The sequence below is a fragment of the Saccopteryx leptura genome, chromosome X (genome assembly GCF_036850995.1).
Source record: "Saccopteryx leptura isolate mSacLep1 chromosome X, mSacLep1_pri_phased_curated, whole genome shotgun sequence".
NCBI lineage: Eukaryota > Metazoa > Chordata > Mammalia > Chiroptera > Emballonuridae > Saccopteryx > Saccopteryx leptura.
In genome coordinates, this window is record NC_089516.1 from 7,079,643 (window position 1) to 7,095,000 (window position 15,358).

A 15,358-nucleotide genomic window follows, 5' to 3' on the forward strand; every position below is an offset into this window, starting at 1 on the left:
AAGTGTGACACAGGGGCAGAGCCTGGGGTACAGAGTCACCGACCAGGAAGAGGGAGAGGAAAGAAAAAGGAAGAAGTTAACATCTCAAAATCAAGAAAAATCCACAGACTTTACAACTTGTTCCACTAATTTTTGTTGTTGTTGTTGTTGTTGTTTGTTTCTTCTATCTTATTGCCTTTATCTCCTCCACCTCGGTCCTTCTATTCTCTGCCCATCTTATGCTTCCCTTTTCTTGAACTACACTACCCATAAGTGTTACATTTTATTTCTCTTCTTTATCCTCACCCTCCTTTGGGGTTATACTCCAGGACACTTAACTCTCACTTTCTCATCTTTTGTGTTTTTTTTTTGTTTGTTTTTGTTTTGCTTTATTTTGTTTTTTTCTCTTCCTTTTTTATTTCTTCCTTCGTTTTTCTCTTTTTCTTATTTTTTCCTTTCTATTCGTTTTTTCTTTTCTCGTTTTACTTTCCTCCCATTTAATCCTCAATCACGAACAAATTAGTTAATTTGGGACTCAAGGCTTTTTTTGGCTTTATTTTTCTTTTTCGCTTTTGTTTTTGTTTTTTTCTTGTGAGTTTATTTTTGTGGCATTTTGGGTCCTCCCAACCCAAGGTCTCCATTGTATTTGGTCTTCGCTCCACTTAATACAACAGATTTTTACTTATTATTTTTATTTTTTTCTTCTTTATTATTCCTTTTTTTGTCCTTTTTTCTGGTTCCCTCATATCCCTCTCATTATATCTCTTAGTTGACCATCACCCGCAGGCAGATCATCTTATGCTTGTCTAAGATTTTCCTCCTTTTTTTTTTTTTTTTTTTTTTTTTTTTTTTTGCATTTAGTAGGTCCCTACTCCCCTTTTTTTTTGCCCCTTGAACTCTTCATCGCAAACCGGGCCCTCCATTATAGGCACGATATTTCCCTGAGGAGGGGAGAGGAGGGAAGGAGAAGAAAGGAAAAAAGGGGGAAATAATAAATTATTACTGCTTTTTTTTGTGTGGGGTGTTTTACCCTTTGTTTTTTTTTTGTTTTTTTTTTGTTTTGTTTTGTTTTTTTTTGTTTTGTTTTGTTTTTACTTTTTACTCTTTATTAATTCTAATTAGTGCTATCAACAAGACCACCCTCAGATGCCAATAAGAAAGAGGAAATCGAATATTATGGATACAAAAGAAAGAGAGGTTAACACAAATAGATGTGGAAAAATCTATGGAGAAAAGACTTAACATATTGGACGCCTTGGAGCTAAATGACAGAGAATTTAAAATATAAATCTTAAAAATACTCAGAGATATACAAGAAAACACAGAAAGGCAATATAGGGAGATCAGAAAACAAGTCAATGAACACAAAGAATATATTACCAAGGAAATTGAAACTATAAAAACAAATCAAACAAATGAAAAACTCAATTCACGAGCTGAAAAACGAGGTAACAAGCTTAGCTAGCAGAACAACCCAGATTGAAGATAGGATTAGTGAAATAGAAGACAACTTGAGGCACAACAGAGAGAAAAAGAAAGAGACTCAAAAATAATAAAAAACGAGAAAGCCCTACATGAATTATCTGACTGCATCAGAAAGAATAACATAAGAATAATAGGTATATCAGAGGGAGAAGAGAAAGAAAATGGAATGGAGAATATACTCAAACAAATAATAGACGAGAACTTCCCAAGCCTGTGGAAAGAACTAAAGCCTCAAATTCAAGAAGCAAACAGAACACCGAGTTTTCTTAACCCCAACAAACCCACTCCAAGGCACATCATAATAAAGATGACACAAACCAATGACAAAGAAAAAATTCTCAAGGCAGCCAGGGAAAAGAAGAGTACAACATATAAAGGAAGGCCTATTAGATTATCATCAGATTTCTCAGCAGAAACTCTACAAGCTAGAAGAGAGTGGACCCCAATATTTAAAGCTCTGAAAGAGAGGAACTTTCAGCCAAGAATACTAGACCCATCAAAGATATCCTTCAAGTATGAAGGAGATATAAAAACATTCACAAATACAGAAAAGATGAGAGAATTTATCACCAGAAAGCCCCCACTACAGGAAATACTAAAGGGGGTTTTCCAACCAGATTCAAAGAACAAAAGAAAGCAACACCACAAGTAACAGCTCCACCAAGAACACAATAAAACCAAACTTAAACTGTGACAACAAAGGAAAAAAAAGGGAGGAGAGAATGGAGATTAACAGTAGCAAAGGACGATGAAGTGCAGAAATACTTATAAGATAGGGTACTACAATGAATATGGTAGGTACCCTTTTCATTACTTAATGGTAACCACCCTAGAAAAAACCACCACAAAAACACATGACTTAAAAAAGGTAGCAACAGAGGAAAAAAGTATGGAACACAAACAAACAGAAACAAATGATAGAAAAACAAAAGAGAAGAATCAAACTAGATACAAAACTAACAGAAAGCAATTTATAAAATGGCAGTAGGGAACCCACAAGTGTCAATAATTACACTAAATGTAAATGGATTAAACTTACCAATAAAAAGACACAGAGTAGCAGAATGGATTAAAAAAGAAAATCCAACTATATGCTGCCTACAAGAAACACATATAAGCAACAAGGATAAAAACAAATTCAAAGTGAAAGGCTGGAAAACAATACTCCAAGCAAACAACACCCAAAAAAAAGCAGGTGTAGCAATACTCATATCTGATAATGCTGTTTACAAGACAGAAAAAGTACTCAGAGACAAAAATGGTCACTTCATAATGATTAAGGGGACACTGAATCAAGAAGACATAACAATCCTTAATATATATGCACCAAACCAAGGAGCACCAAAATATATAAGACAGCTACTTATTGACCTTAAAACAAAATTTAACAAAAATACAATCATACTTGGAGACCTCAATACTCCGCTGACAGCTCTAGATCGGTCATCCAAACAGAGAATCAATAAAGATATAGTGGCCTTAAACGAAATACTAGAACACCTGGATATGATAGACATCTACAGGACATTTCATCCCAAAGCGACAGAGTATACATTTTTCTCTAGTGTACATGGAACATTCTCAAGAATTGACCATATGTTGGGCCACAAAGACAATATCAGCAAATTTAGAAAAATTGAAATTGTACCAAGCATATTTTCTGATCATAAAGCCTTGAAACTAGAATTCAACTGCAAAAAAGAGGGGGAAAAACCCACAAAAATGTGGAAACTAAACAACATACTTCTAAAAAATGAATGGGTCAAAGAAGAAATAAGCGCAGAGATCAAAAGATATATACAGACAAATGAAGATGAAAATACGACATATCAGAATCTCTGGGATGCAGCAAAAGCAGTAATAAGAGGAAAGTTCATATCACTTCAGGCCTATATGAACAAACAAGAGAGAGCCGAAGTAAACCACTTAACTTCACACCTTAAGGAACTAGAAAAAGAAGAACAAAGACAACCCAAAACCAGCCGAAGAAAGGAGATAATAAAAATCAGAGCAGAAATAAATGAAATAGAGAACAGAAAAACTATAGAAAAAATTAATAGAACAAGGAGCTGGTTCTTTGAAAAGATCAACAAAATTGACAAACCCTTGGCAAGACTCACCAAGGAAAAAAGGCACAGGACTCAAATAAATAAAATCCAAAATGAAAGAGGAGAGATCACCACAGACATCATAGATATACAAAGAATTATTGTAGAATACTATGAAAAATTATATGCCACCAAATACAACAATCTAGAAGAAATGGATAAATTCCTAGAACAATACAACCTTCCTAGACTGAGTCATGAAGAAGCAGAAAGCCTAAACAGACCAATCAGCAGGGAGGAAATAGAAAAAACTATTAAAAACCTCCCCAAAAATAAAAGTCCAGGCCCAGACGGTTATACTAGTGAATTCTATCAAACATTCAAAGAAGACTTGGTTCCTATTCTACTCAAAGTCTTCCAAAAAATTGAAGAAGAAGCAATACTTCCAAACACATTTTACGAGGCCAACATAACCCTCATACCAAAACCTGGCAAGGATGGCACAAAGAAAGAAAACTACAGACCAATATCTCTAATGAATACAGATGCTAAAATTCTAAACAAAATACTGGCAAACCAAATACAACAACATATTAAAAAAATAATACATCATGATCAAGTGGGATTCATCCCAGAATCTCAAGGATGGTTCAACATACGCAAAACGGTTAATGTAATACACCATATCAACAAAACAAAGAACAAAAACCACATGATCTTATCAATAGATGCAGAAAAGGCTTTTGATAAAATACAACACAATTTTATGTTTAAGACTCTCAACAAAATGGGTATAGAAGGAAAATATTTCAACATGATAAAGGCCATATATGATAAACCATCAGCCAACATCATTTTAAATGGCATAAAACTGAGGACTTTCTACCTTAAATCAGGAACAAGACAGGGTTGTCAACTCTCTCCACTCTTATTTAACGTGGTGCTAGAAGTTCTGGCCAGAGCAATCAGACAAGACAAAGAAATAAAAGGCATCCATATCGGAAAAGAAGAAGTAAAGGTATCACTTTTTGCTGATGATATGATCCTATACATCGAAAACCCGAAGGACTCCACAAAAAGATTATTAGAAACAATAAGCCAATACAGTAAGGTCGCAGGATACAAAATTAACATACAGAAGTCCATAGCCTTTCTCTATGCCAACAAATAAATATTAGAAAACGAACTCAAAAAAATAATCCCCTTCACGATTGCAACAAAAAAAATAAAATACCTAGGAATAAACATAACAAAGAACGTAAAGGACCTATATAATGAAAATTACAAAGCATTGTTAAGGGAAATCGAAAAAGATACAATGAGATGGAAAAATATTCCTTGTTCTTGGATAGGAAGAATAAATATAATCAAAATGGCCATATTACCCAAAGCAATATACAAATTTAATGCAATTCCCATCAAAATCCCTATGAGATTTTTTAAAGAAATGGAACAAAAAATCATCAGATTTATATGGAACTATAAAAAACCCCGAATAGCCAAAACAATCCTAAGGAAAAAGAATGAAGCTGGGGGCATTACAATACCTGACTTTAAACTATATTATAGGGCCACAATAATCAAAACAGCATGGTATTGGCAGAAAAATAGACACTCAGACCAATGGAACAGAATAGAAAGCCCAGAAATAAAACCACATATATATGGTCAAATAATCTTTGATAAAGGGGCCAACAACACACAATGGAGAAAAGAAAGCCTCTTCAACAAATGGTGTTGGGAAAACTGGAAAGCCACATGCAAAAGAATGAAACTCGACTACAGCCTGTCCCCATGTACTAAAATTAATTCAAAATGGATCAAAGACCTAAATATAAGACCTGAAACAATAAAGTACATAGAAGAAGACATAGGTACTAAACTGATGGACCTGGGTTTTAAAGAACATTTTATGAACTTGACTCCAATGGCAAGAGAAGTGAAGGCAAAGATAAATGAATGGGACTACATCAGAATAAAAAGTTTTTGCTCAGCAAGAGAAACTGATATAAAAATAAACAGACAGCCAACTAAATGGGAAATGATATTTTCAAACAACAGCTCAGATAAGGGCCTAATTTCCAAAATTTACAAAGAACTCATAAAACTCAACAACAAACAAACAATCCAATAAAAAAATGGGAAGAGGACATGAATAGACACTTCTCCCAGGAAGAGATACAAATGGCCAACAGATATATGAAAAGATGCTCAGCTTCATTAGTTATTAGGGAAATGCAAATCAAAACTACAATGAGATACCACCTCACCCCTGTTAGATTAGCTATTATCAACAAGACGGGTAATAGCAAATGTTGGAGAGGCTGTGGAGAAAAAGGAACCCTCATTCACTGTTGGTGGGACTGTAAAGTAGTACAACCATTATGGAGGAAAGTATGGTGGTTCCTCAAAAAACTGCAAATAGAACTACCTTATGACCCAGCAATCCCTCTACTGGGTATATACCCCAAAACCTCAGAAACATTGATACGTGAAGACACATGTAGCCCCATGTTCATTGCAGCACTGTTCACAGTGGCCAAGACATGGAAACAACCAAAAAGCCCTTCAATAGAAGACTGGATAAAGAAGAAGTGGTACATATACACTATGGAATACTACTCAGCCATAAGAAATGATGACATCAGATCATTTACAGCAAAATGGTGGGATCTTGATAACATTATAAGGAGTGAAATAAGTAAATCAGAAAAAAACAAGAACTACATGATTCCATACATTGGTGGAACATAAAAATGAGACTAAGAGACATGGACAAGTGTGTGGTGGTTACCAGGGGTGGGGGGAGGGAGGACAGGGGGAGAGTTAGGGGGAGGGGGAGGGGCACAGAGAACTAGATAGAGGGTGGCGAAGGACAATCTGACTTTGGGCAAGGGGTATGCAACATAATTTAATGACAAGGTAACCTAGACATGTTTTCTTTGAATATATGTACCCTGATTTATTAATGTCATCCCATTACCATTAATAAAAATTTATTTAAAAAAAAAAAAAAAAGAAAACAGTATGGCGGTTCCTCAAAAAATTAATAATAGAGTTGCCATATGACCCAGCAGCCCCTCTTCTGGGTCTACTCGAACAATTAGAAAACATTTATTCAAAAAGCTATATGCACCTCTATGTTCACTGAAGAATGTCATGGTGGCCAAGACATGGAAACTGAGATATCCTTTGATAGATGATTGGATAAAGAAGATGTGGTTACATATATACAATGGAATACTACTTAGCTGTAAAAGAACATGAAATACAGTCATTTATGACAACATGAATGGATTCTGAGAATATCAAGCTAAATGAAATCAGTCAGAAAAAGTCAAGAACCATGATTTCACTCATATGTGAGATAATATAAAGCTAAAAAATAAACAAGACAAACAAGCAAAAACTCATGTACATGAACAACAGTATGATGGTTACCAGGGGGAAGGGGAGGTGAAAGAGGCAGTAAAGGGTAAAGGGGCCCAAATATATGGTGACAAGATATCTGACTTTGAGTGGTGGTCACACACAATGAAATATACAAGTAACGTATCATAGAAGTGTATACTTAAAACCTATATATATTTTTAACCACTGTTACCCTAATGAGTTTAATTAAAAAATAAAATACATACACAAAAAAAAAACAAACAAAAAAAAACAACAAGCAATTGAAATACATGGCACAAGAATAAATGGTAAGATTATTGTAAAATTAAATGGATAGAATATTCGATTTAATTTTCTATCTATGATAATTTCACAATAAAATCATAGTTTATTTTGTTAAAAACAAAGAATGCCTAAGTGCCCTTTAGAGATTTTTATGTCATCTACATCCAGACACATGGCTACATCTGAGAGCATTCACTGTCTGCTGGCTGGGCCTCCAGTGGGGACACTGGTTAAGCCTGAGGGTGTTTTCTGGAAGTTTGCACTGCAGTCCTAAGAAAAGCACTTTACTCTTGATTCACTTTAGGGCTACATGTGCCTTAGGGCTTAGGCCATCTAGATGGGGACTGAGGAAGCCTTTGGATTGGCTGTTAGGAGCTGTCTGGTGACTTCTGTGTATACGGGAGTGTGTGGGGGTGAAATTGGGAGCCTGTGTGTAGTGAGCAGAGTGGAAGGTTGATCAGACATAGACGTGAAATGGGTAGTGATTCATGGTAAGCATAGGCTTGGAAAGGTTTTTGTAAGCAAAGTCAGCTTCGTTGCCTTGGTGGGGGCAAACGGGCATCATTGCTGGAGAAGTGGGAAGAAGTGAACTTTCTGGAAAGCTACTTGAAGCATTGTTATGTTCTTATTTTGACTTAGTGACAACTTTCCTGCAGCATGGGAGCCTTTAATCTGGCTGAGTCCTATGTGTCAGATATATGGCTATCCTCTTGAAATATATCTTCTTGGGAAATTTCTACTTCTCTTACTTAATTTCTCTAATAGCCAAGAAGCTCCACTTTGTTGTGGCTCATGCCTCCTGTTCTCCAAACCCTTCCACTTTTCTCCTTCAAATTAAAGACATCTGGTTTCTTATCTAACTTGAGAGTCAGAACCAATGTTTCCTTAGGTTACAGCAGATCATTGTAGATCATGTTTAATTTGTGTCTACCTGCTTTAATGTATTGTTCTAACATGCATATTCAAATTCATTTCTTTTATAATGCATTCCTAAAACAACCAGCCTAATTCCCAGTGCAGCCTGACCAGTGGTGGCGCAGTAGATGAAGCAAATAATAACCAGCCTAATTCCCAGTGCAGCCTGACCAGTGGTGGCGCAGTAGATGAAGCAGATAACCAGCCTAATTCCCAGTGCAGCCTGACCAGTGGTGGCGCAGTAGATGAAGCAAATAACCAGCCTAATTCCCAGCGCAGCCTGACCAGTGGTGGCGCAGTAGATGAAGCAGATAACCAGCCTAATTCCCAGTGCAGCCTGACCAGTGGTGGCGCAGTAGATGAAGCAGATAACCAGCCTAATTCCCAGTGCAGCCTGACCAGTGGTGGCACAGTAGATGAAGCAAATAACCAGCCTAATTCCCAGTGCAGCCTGACCAGTGGTGGCGCAGTAGATGAAGCGCTGACCTGGAACGCTGAGGTCGCCATTTCAAAACCCTGGGCTTACCTGGTCAGGGCACAGATGGGAGTTGATGCTTCCTGCTCCTCCCTCCCTCCCTCCCTCCCTCCCTCTCTCCCTCCTTCCCTCCCTCCCTTTCTCCCTCCCTCTCTCCCTCCCTCCCTCCGTCTCTCCCTCCCTCCCTCCTTCCCTTTCTCCCTCCCTTTCTCCCTCCCTCTCTCCCTTCTTCCCTCCCTCCCTTTCTTCCTCCCTCTCCCCCTCCCTCCCTCCTTCCCTTTCTCCCTCCCTCTCTCCTTCTTCCTCCCCCACTCTAAAAAAATGAATAAATTTAAAAAAACTAAAAAAATCACCTGGATTTGTGAAATTTTTCTGCGTAAAGTCAAGATATATGTTTTCCATGCCTGGGTCTGACTCCCCCTTTTTTATTATGGTATAGGGCAGTGGTCCCCAACCTTTTTTGGGCCACGGACCAGTTTAATGTCAGAAAATATTTTCATAGACCGGCCTTAGGGTGGGACGGATAAATGTATCACGTGACCGAGACAAGCGTCAAGAGTGAGTCTTAGACGGATGTAACAGAGGGAATCTGGCCATTTTTAAAAAATAAAGCATCGTTCAGGCTTAAATATAAATAAAACGGAAATAATGTAAGTTATTTGTTCTTTCTCTGTGGACCGGTAGCGGCCCGCGGACCGGGGGTTGGTGACCACTGGTCTATGGCTTTGGAAACCATCAGGGGCTTGGAGAAGACCAGAGAGAGGGTACTGCTGATAAACTATCCATAAACAATAGGTAGTGCAAGATTCAAGTCCACAATAGAAGAGTTGGAAAAACCATATTATAAAAAAGGAAGAGTTGACATACAGTGCTCTCTTTTTATTTTTAGTATTGAGGTATTGACTACAAATATGATGCATTTTTGTTCCTGCCAATGATCTACTTACCCAGTTTCCATTGAGATTAATGTGTGCCGTATACATGTGTTGGTTCAGTACTTGGTATTGAAATCCTAAAATAGTATCTATTGTGCCTGTAAGTAGTCTGTCTAAACCAGGGGTCTCAAACTCAACTCAGCATGTGGGCCGCAGAGCAAGATCACAGCCTTTCGGCGGCCGCACTAGGTCTACAAAAGGCAATTGTTACGCAACACTTTTCTCACTGCAGTTGAAAACAAAAAAAAATCAGTACAACAAGCACAATCGTACATGCAGTTTACCCAGTGTCACAAAACGACCAGAAACTGTAGTTCGCATCACAACTGCTGTTAACTAAGCTAATATCTAGCTAGGATGCTAGAGAAATGAAAAATACAAGTAGGCCCCTAGGCTTACTTAATTTTATCCAAAGTAATTTGAACTTCGTGGATTAGTCTGCGGGCCGCACAAAATTGTTCGGCGGGCCGCGAGTTTGAGACCCCTGGTCTAAAAGGACATTGCTGCTTGGACAAGTTGATTATTTGTGGTTGTGTGTAAATCTAATTTAGGATCTTGCTGCTAATAAGACTTTAGGCCATATATATGTGTGTGTGTATCTATATTTTTATATAACTCACCATAAAATTCATCCTTCTAATATATACAACTCAGTGGTTTTGGTTTTTATTATATGTATAAACTTGTGCAGCTATCACCATTCTGTCATTCTAGAATATTCTCACCTTTCTCCCCGAAAGAAACCCTGTCCTCATTAGCAGTCACTCCCTATTTCTCTCCCCCCTCATCCCCTGAAACCAGAGATTTCCTTTCTGTCTATTGATTTGCTTGTTCTGAAATTGTCATAGAAATGGAATCCTATCATATGTGGCCTTCTGTGTCCGGCTTCTTTCACTTAATTCTAATGCATTTGGGGTTCTTCCGTGTTGTATGTATCAGTGCTTCATTCCTTTTTATAGCTGATGAGTCTTCCATTGCATAGATCTGCCTGCTTTATTATCCATTTGTCAGGTGATGGACATTTGGGTATCTACTTTGGGGCTGTGGCAAATAATGCTGCTTCAAACATTCATGTACACATTTCTTTTTTTTTAATTATTTTTATTTTTTAGAGAAGACAGAGAGAGAGAGAGAGAGAGAGAGAGAGAAGGGGGGAGAGGAGCAGGAAGCATCAACTTCCATATGTGCCTTGACCGGACAAGCCCAGGGTTTTGAACCAGTGACCTCAGCATTCCAGGTCGATGCTTGATCCACTGGGCCACCACAGGTCAGGCTCATGTACACATTTCTATGTGTTCATTTCTCTTTGGTATATGCCTAAGAGAGGAATTGCTGGGTCGTTTGGTAATCTGTGTTTAACTCTTTGAGGAACTACCAGGCTGTTACTCATGATCATGATACTATTTTACATTCCCGTCAGTAGTGTATGAGGGTTACAGCTTGTCCGCAACCGTGTCAACACTTGTTATGGTCTATCTTTTTTATTCTAGCCATCCTAGTGGGTGTGAACTGGTATCTTGATGTTTTCATTTGCATTTCTCCACTGGCTATTGATGTTGACCATTTTTGCTCATTTTTAAAAGTTGAGTTATTTTTTTATTAGTGAGTTTTAAGAGTTCTTTATTCTGGATACAAGTCCCTTATCAGATATTTGGTTTCCAAATACAGTGTGTCCGTAAAGTCATGGTGCACTTTTGACCGGTCACAGGAAAGCAACAAAAGAAGATAGAAATGTGAAATCTGCACCAAATAAAAGGAAACCACTCCCAGTTTCTGTAGAATGATGTGGCAGCATGTGCGCATGCGCAGATGATGACGTAACACCGTGTATACAGCGGAGTAGCCCACGCCCATGCCAGTCGAGATGTGGACGGTACAGAGGAAAGTTCAGTGTGTTCTGTGGCTCGCTAAATTGGAATCCGTGATCAAAGTGCAACGTGAATATCGGCGCGTTTATAACAAAGCGCCACCACATAGGAATAACATGACTCGGTGGGATAAGCCGTTGAAGGAAACCGGCAGTTTGGTGGAGAAACCCCGTTCTGGTAGGCCATCAGTCAGTGACGAGTCTGTAGAGGCTATAGGGATAGCTACCTAAGGAGCCCTAAAAAATCTGTGCGTGAGCCCACATCGAACTGCACTGAATAGGTATGAAACTGGGAGAGTTTTCCTTTTATTTGGTGCAGATTTCACATTTCTATCGTTTTTTGTTGCTTTCCTGTGACCGGTCAAAAGTGCACCATGACTTTACGGACATAATATTTTCTCCCATTCTGTGTTGACTTTTCATTTTCTTGATAGTGTCCTTTTTTTTTTTTTTTCTGAAGTTGGAAACGGGGGGGGGGCAGTCAGACAGACTCCTGCATGCGCCCGACCGGGATCCACCTGGCATGCCCAACAGAGGGCTATGCTCTGCCCATTTGGGGCGTCGCTCTGTTGCAACCAGAGCCATTCTAGCACCTGAGGCAGAGGCCACGGAGCCATCCTCAGTGCCTGGGCCAACTTTGCTCCAATGGAGCCTTGGCTGCAGGAGGGGAAGAGAGAGACAGAGAAGAAGGAGAAGGGGAGGGGTGGAGAAGCAGATGGGCACTTCTCCTGTGTGCCCTGGCTGGGAATCGAATCCAGGACTCCTGCATGCCAGGTCGATGCTCTACCACTGAGCCAACCTGCCAGGGCCTGATAGTGATCTTTTAAGCTCAAAAGTTTTTAATTTTTGTGAATTTTAATTTATTTTATTTTTATTTTGAGAGAGACAGGAAGGGAGAGAGATGAGAAGCATCAACTCATAGTTGTGGCACATTAGTTGTTCATTGATTGCTTTCTTATATGTGCCTTGACCAGGGGGCTCCAGCCGAGCCAGTGACCACTTGCTCAAGCCAGCGACTTTGGGATCATGCCAGAAATCTTGGGCTTCAAGCCAGTGACCTTTGGGCTCAATCCTCTGACCATGGGACCACGTCTCTTACTAACACTGTTGAACACAAACAGTTTTCCTCTAGCGTTGGAAGTAACTGCTTTTTCTTTAACCTAGTGGCTGGTGAAGTAGCTGGCTGTGTAACAGTCATGTATAACACTGAAGTCCATCTGATGACCAGGATCACACAAAGCGCTGAGATACGCCTGACATGCCCACACAAGGGGCCCGGGGCTGGCTGAGGGAGCTGCAGGGTTACATATCACATCTCTCATGAAGGGAGATGCTGGCAAAATCCCCTGCACTGTTTAAGTTGTTCTTTGGTTTTTGGTTGAGTGTGAATAGTTGTATTTAATACCAGGGACAGACTCTCATTTATAGGACTTAACCACAGTTGTAATGCCAATGGCTTGTGTGTGGATTGTCACCTCCCCCAACTACCAACTCCAGGAGACTGCGTGTGGCTGCATCCTCAGCGTGTGGCACATGGTGGGCACTCAACTAAGTGCTTGCTGCAAACTGCTTCCCACCTGCTCCATTGAATGCTAGGGCTGTGGGGTGGTGCTTCCGGGTTCTGCAAACATTGAAAACATGCTTGAGCTGTTGAAACTAATAAAGCTTAGGCACACTCATCATATGTGCTTTGTACTGTATGTCAGTGGATTGACTTCTGCTAGTTCTGTCAGGTTCACTTGGTTTTTGTGCAGATCTTGAAGTAAAGTGAGCAGTTGAAAGACTTACTATTGCAGCTGCTTATTTTCATTACACCCACGACAGCAACAGAATAACCCTCCGAAGTAAATGCATAGGCAGCTGAGCTGAGCGGGTTAAGTGCAGGGGTTTAGAGCAGTCTGCCATATTTATATCGCCTCCACCTTTTACTAGCTGTGTGACCTCGAGCAAGGTATGTAACCTCGCTGAGTCAGTGTCCTCATCTGCAGTGTAGGGATAAAGCGAGACTTGTGAGGACTGAGTGCAGTGAAGCAGAGTAAATGGTTTACAGGCCTCAGCTGTTGCCATTATTACAGCTATACCTCATTTTATTGTGCTTTGCTTCATTGCACTTCGAAGATATTGTAGGTGCTTTGTTGTTTTGTTTTTTACAAATTGAAGGTTTTTGGCAACCAGTAGCAAAAAGATTATGAGTCACTCAAGGCCCAAGTAAATGGTTAACATTTTTTTAACAATAAAGTATTTTAAATTAAGGTATGCACATTGTTTTTTTTTAGACATGATGCTATTGCACACTTGCTAGACTGCAGCATAGTATAAAACATGGCTTATATGCATTGGAAAACCAAAAAAAATCATGTGACTTGATCTGTTGTGATAATTTGCTTTATTGCGGTAGTTTGGAACTGAACTCCCAATATCTCCAAGATATGCCTGTATTATTATTCTTCTTCTGTTCTTTTTTTTCCTTTTTTTAGTGAGGAGGGGAGATAGACTCCTCCATGCGCTCTGACTGGGATCCACTGGCACCCCCCCACCCCCGTCTGGGGCAGATACTTGAATCAACTGCGCTATTTTCAGCACCAGAGGCTGATGCACTTGGACCAACCAAAGTATCCTCAGCGCCTGGAGTGGACACTTGAATCAATTGAGCCACTGGCTGTGGGAGGGGAAGAGAGCAAGAAGGAGGAGGGAGAGAGTAGCAGATGGTCGCTTCTCCTGTGTGCACTGACTGGGGATTGAACCAAGGACGTCCACACACCAGGCTGATGCTTTATCCACTGAGCCAGCTGGCCAGGGCCTTAACTATTCTCAACTCCAAAATGTCAGGGTTTTAAAGTCTTTATTTTTTGACTGATTGAATTTATAAGTTAAAGACTGCTATATGTAAGTCCCACAAAAATGCCCTTCACTTTAAGGTGGTAGTGGGTTTGAAACCATTGGTTTAGAGAGAGAGGGGCTAGTATTTTAGCACAGCTGCATTCATCACTGGGAAAGCTTCACTTTGGACTTGCTCTCTAGGGCTAGGATACTTTGGTTTCCTAATGTCTGCCTGCACAATCCTCTCATTTGTTCTGCCCATAACTTGTACTGAAATTTGACTGAAGAGATGGCCATAAAAGAAACCTTGCTGTGACACTGCCAGTAAAGACTGCTTCATGTATTCCGTCCACAGAGACTTCCTGCACGCCTGTGGGGAGCCTGGCCCAGTGGTGGATCGCGCTCCCCATCGTCTGTGTCTGAGCGAGTCTTCCCAAGAGACCTGGAGGTAGGTGCTGTTGTCACTGTTGTCCTGTGAGCTTCAGGACATCGAGTAGCTTGCCTGTGGCTCTGTGTTCTTGGCCTTCAACACCAGGAACCAGTTCTCCTTTCTGACAGTGGGCTTCTTTTAAATTTGGTCATAAGAAAGCTTTCACCTTGGCCTTGGCTGCCCAGAGAAACTGACTTTTCCTGTGTCCCATTGGTGTTCCTCCCTCCTGTCGCCCTTCTCTTTTCCTTGCTTGTGTTAGCTTTCTTTTATTATTATTATTATTATTTAAGATTTTATTCATTGGTTTTACAGAGAGAGGAGGGGGGTTAGCAAGAAGTGTCAACTCAGAGTTGCTTCACCCTAGTTGTTCACTTGCTTGTCATATGTTCCTTGACCGAGCAAGCCCAGGCTCTCAAACCCGTGACCCAGCGTCCCAGTTCAGTGCTCTCTCCACTGCGCCACCACAGGCCAGGCCGTGTCAGCTTGATTTTATTCTCTGAAATAGGATTATTCGAAGCCACTCAAAATTTAGGCAAATGTTGAAGAATGAATGAAATTTTATCTTAGTAAAATTTTATAGCTGTCTGAGTGTGAAACTTAGGAAAGGAGGATGGACAGGTGAAAGATTTCTAGAAAAAACAGTGATTAATGTGTATTTGCTTCTAGGACTCCTAAGGCTGAGAAATGAGAAAGATCATGGGCAGTTTCCCTTTTTAATTAAGAATT

The 15,358-nt window shown here is 39.8% G+C and overlaps 1 protein-coding gene across 2 annotated transcripts in view; it reads left to right on the forward strand.

Moving 5' to 3' along the window:
- Positions 1-15,358, forward strand: part of RAB9A (RAB9A, member RAS oncogene family) — a 30,906-nt gene that overhangs the window by 10,329 nt on the left and 5,219 nt on the right. For both annotated transcript variants that reach the window (XM_066357408.1, XM_066357407.1), the window contains exon 2: positions 14,558-14,650. The gene's annotated coding sequence lies outside the window, so the exon portion shown is untranslated. The remainder of the gene's footprint in view (positions 1-14,557; positions 14,651-15,358) is intronic.